General features: G+C 42.4%; 1 pseudogene; it reads left to right on the forward strand.

Annotated features, from left to right (window-relative positions):
- Positions 1 to 5000, forward strand: part of LOC134330531 (B-cell receptor CD22-like) — a 12587-nt pseudogene that overhangs the window by 3658 nt on the left and 3929 nt on the right.

Genomic DNA, 5000 nt, shown 5'->3' on the forward strand with positions numbered 1-5000 from the left:
GGCCTGAATACCAAGCGTTACGTCTGGAGGAAACCAGGCGCCGCTCATCACCTGACTAATACCATCCCTACAGTGAAGCATGGTGGTGGCAGCATCATAATGTGGGGATGTTTTTCAGCAGCAGGACCGGGGAGATTAGTCCTGATAGAAGGAAAGATGAATGCAGCTCAGTACACTGAGATCCTTGATGATAACCTGCTCCAGAGCGCTCTGGACCTCAGACTGAGGTAAAGGTTTACCGCTAACATGACAACGACCCGAAGCTCACAGCCAGGAGAACAAAGTTCTTGTAAAGGTTCCTGAGTGGCCCAGCCAGAGCTCAGACCTGAACCTGATTGAACATCTCTGGAGAGATCTGATAATGCCTGTGCACCGACACTCTCCATCTAACCTGATGGAGCTTGAGAGGTTCTGCAAAGAGAAATGGGAGGAACTGCCCAAAAATTCAGTGGGAGAAACTGCCCAGTTCAGTGGTTCTGATGATCTGGATGATTTTAACCTGCTGTTAGTTTCAAAATTAATTCACGTGAGAATATTTCTCCTCAGACGCTCCTAAAAACACCATGCTGAAGGTATCTCCATCAGCTCCGGTTCTCCTGGGCTTCTCAGTGAATCTGAGTTGCAGCAGTGATGCCAACCCAGCAGTGCTGAACTACACCTGGTACAGAAGGAACGAAGAGCAGATCGGAACCGGGAACCATCTGATCATCAACCAGACTGATGAGACCCACCATGGTTTATACTGTAGAGCTCAAAACCAGCATGGAGATCAGAACTCGTCCAGCTACCTGGATCTTCAGTGTGAGTACAATAAAGGTTCTAACACCTCTTTCAGAATGGAACATCTCCTCATGTTCTCGTGCTCTAGGTGTGCTCATGTCGAGCTGGGAAGTGTCATTATTATTAGAGTATAAACATGATCATTGTTTTTTATCTGACCCAGCATCTCCATTTCAAATTTCAAATAACAAACAAGCAGAAATTGAAAAACGGGGCGTATTTTAATTTTCTGAAATCAACATTTTTTATCAGTTAAACCAGAACTAAACACACCAGCGCTGACATGCTTCTATTTACTTCATATAAACAGTGTAAATGAAGCACACGTGTTGAAACAGTAATAATAACGTAACGCCGCGTCCCCGGTTCTTCTGACTCTTGTGTTTGTATATTTGATGTGAATATTTTTGCTCTATTTGCAAAAAAAAAAAAAAACAAGTTAAAGCTGATTATTAATGTGAGGTTCATCTGTGATAATAAACTGAGGAAGCGTCTAAAAAGTGCATGAAGCAGAACGCTGATTAAAAAGCATTAATGTTGTAATAGTTACAGTGACGTGTACGATCAGTTCTACCTGTATTACAGAATTCACTTCTATACAGTACAAATATATTAATGTAAATATTGTGACGACGGTGAGACGTTATAAACAGCATCTTTTACTTAGAATAGTTGTTTAATTTAGCAAAAATAGTTCTAGTGTGAGTTACAGGGGCAGGAAAAAGTACGTCAGATACAAAAGTCAGAACAGGAGACGCGGCGTCACGTTATTATTACTGTTTACTCCGTCTCCTCAACACTTTATTTATTTACACTGAAGCAAATATACACGTCAGCGCTTGTGTGTTTATTTCCGGTTGAATCCGATTTTCAGTTTCTGTTCGTTTGTTATTTGATTTTTGATCCTGAAACGTAAATAAAGAAACGCCCCGTTTTCCTGTTGTTCATTTTAGGTTTTTGAAGTGAAAAAGGAACGACCAAAAGTACACGGACCCAACGACCCAACGACTTTTTAATCTCTACACCAATCACAAAAACGTGTGATGCTGTGCAGTGTGAAGTTATTTCTTTGCTTATTTCTGATTGGCTCTTTGAGTCGTATAAAACAGGCAGACTGCTCCGAGCAGCTCAGTAGAGCAGTAAAGCTGTACGCTTTTTATTGTGTCAATTTTGCATTTAATTAACATACATTGCAGGGTCAGCGCTTGTTGGGGTGAGCGCTCTGGATCTCAGACTGGGGTGAAGGTTTACCTCTAACATGACAACGACCCGAAGCTCACAGCCAGGAGAACAAAGTTCTTGTAAATGTTCCTGAGTGGCCCAGCCAGCAGCTCAGACCTGAACCTGATTGAACATCTCTGGAGAGATCTGAAACTGCCTGTGCACCGACGCTCTCCATCTAACCTGATGGAGATTGAGAGGTTCTGCAAAGAGGAATGGGAGGAACTGCCCAAAAATTCAGTGGGAGGAACTGCCCAGTTCAGTGGTTCTGATGATCTGGATGATTTTAACCTGCTGTTAGTTTGAAGATAAATTCATGTGAGAATATTTCTCCTCAGATGCTCCTAAAAACACCACGCTGAAGGTATCTCCATCAGCTCCGGTTCTCCTGGGCTCCTCAGTGAATCTGAGTTGCAGCAGTGATGCCAACCCAGCAGTGCTGAACTACACCTGGTACAGGAGGAACGGAGAGCAGATCGGAACCGGAAACCATCTGATCATCAACAAGACTGATGAGACCCACCATGGTTTATACTGTAGAGCTCAAAACCAGCGTGGAGATCAGAACTCGTCCAGCTACCTGGATCTTCAGTGTGAGTTGAAGGTTCTAACACCTCTTTCAGAATGGAACATCTCCACATGTTCTCGTGCTCTAGGTGTGCTCATGTCGAGCTGGGAAGTGGGGAATTATTATTAGAATATAAACATGATCTTTGGCTGGCGCTTGTTGAGGTGTTCACTGCCCCCCCTCCCCCATTTATTTTTTCACTGCTTCCCTAGCAAAGCAGTTCAGAACCGGGGAACTAAGCAGGAACATGTGACCCTGGATGTCCAGTATTTAGGTGATATTTGTCCAGTTGAGAATCTCTCGTGGTCAGTGAGGATTAAATTCTTTATATCTTATTCTTTACTGATTACTGGTACTGATGTGCTTCTGAATGTTCTTAAACCCACGAGTCGTTTATTTTTAAATAAAAGCAGAAGTTTGTGACGTGGGTTTGAACATCCGGTAAGAACATAAAGATCTTAAATAGAATAGAAACCTCAGACAGACTAACATCATGAAGATTCTTACTGGGGTAATACTAACCACCATCATCATCATCATCATCATCATCTCTGCTTATCCTTCTTAAAGTCACTGAAGGCCTGTGGGTTTTATGTGGTACCTTCTAAAGCCCACAGTTAGTCTACAGTCGGCCAGTGGGAACAAGTTTCCTATACAGTCCGACCCAAATCAGTCTCTAGGTTTAGGGGTGTTAAATGGAATAAGTTCCAAACCCTGCAGTGATCTGAATCTCAGGACTGGAGAGCAGGACTCAGCACCAGGTCACATTTTGTCTCCAGGTTGATTTGAGCTGAATTTGATCTTTTCTGGATCTAAATAAAAGCATCACCAGTTTACCAAAGGAAAAGTTCCATGTTTTGGATTTGGTTTTGTGTTTCAGACTCTCCTCAGATCTCCTCCAGCTGTAACACCAACCAGACCTCCATCCAGTGCTTCTGTGTGGTCCATGGTTACCCCTCTCCCAAACTGGAGTGGCGTCTCTCTAATCAAACTCTCCTAAATGAAGCGACCATCCAAGAGGAGTCTGTGAGCAACGTGACTTTAAACAGCTCTATATCCGTCCCTCTACCACAAACGAAGGCCACGCCCATCCTGCAGTGTGTTGGCATCAATCACCTGGGCGTGGCCACTCAGATCTTCTCCTTTATTGCTGGAGCTCAGGTTCCTGATTCATCTGCAGGTAGGAAACACCCATTCTGTTCATACATCCTAACCAAGGTTTTACTGGAGAAATACTCCATGTGGCCAAAAGTATGCGGACATCCCTCCTAATTATTGAGTTCAGATTGTATGGAGAATGCTGGTGAAGAGCAGTTTATCGGGTCTGAGCTTTGTGTTCATGGTTGTTGTGCTGGTGGAAGGTGAACCTTCTCCTCCTGCAGACTGAAGATTTTCTGTGCCGTGTTTGATTTAATTCATCTTATTTGTTGATCTGACTGATTTCTAAGTGCCTGCTGATGATGCTACCACCACCATGCTTCACTGTGAGGATTGTGGTTCTCAGGTGATGAGCAGTGATGGGTTTCTGACAAATGCAGCACTTTGCAGAAAGACCAAAACCTCGATTTCTCATGTTTGCTGTCTCCATCATGCCTTTTGGTAAACTCCAGACTCCAGCTTTATTTCCAGCTGAGTTTAGAGTCCCGGCTGGTGCTCGACCTGTTTCAGCTGTTCCTATTAACGATCCTTTAGAGACGCTTTTGGCTTCTTGGTTGCTTTTCTGACCAGTCTCCTCCTTACACACTCTTTGTGACCTTTTTGAGGCAGAGTTTCATTATTTAAAAGAGAATATAAAGGTGCTTCTATTAGACATGACAATTAGCACGGGGTGTGGCTGAAACATCTTAATTTAATCATTAGGAGCGGTGTCCATATACTTTTGTACATTTTAAATTCTGCATGTAAAACCGTTTTACACTCACAAAAACAGGAAGTCAATGCTGACCTCAAGCTGAGCTTCCTGTTAACACAAGAGATGTAAAAGACACAGCAAAAAGCTTAAATCCTGACCACCCTTTAACTACTCATTAACTAACCCCCCCCCCCCCCCGCCCCAACACCAACTAGTCTTCTAGATAAATCGAGGCTGTTACAGCAACTTCCTCATGATGCTCAGGGTTTTTATAACGTGTTGTCTAACAGTCTCACGGTCAGGTGTCCACATACTTAGTCACATCAGGTCACGTCACTACATCATCATTATGTATAAAAAACTAAAGAACTTTACTGAATCAACTCAGCAACTTCACTTAGTCACTTTCAGTTCCCATTTGTGCTTTAATTTATAATCATACAGAGTAACACAGTAAAATAATAATAAAATTACAGCAGTTCTGCATTGGGGTTCATATTATGTTTCACTGTAAATCTTTAAAAGATGTTTGTTATTATTATTATTATTATTATTATTATTATTATTATTATTATTATT

Source organism: Trichomycterus rosablanca, chromosome 1 (assembly GCF_030014385.1).
Source record: "Trichomycterus rosablanca isolate fTriRos1 chromosome 1, fTriRos1.hap1, whole genome shotgun sequence".
NCBI lineage: Eukaryota > Metazoa > Chordata > Actinopteri > Siluriformes > Trichomycteridae > Trichomycterus > Trichomycterus rosablanca.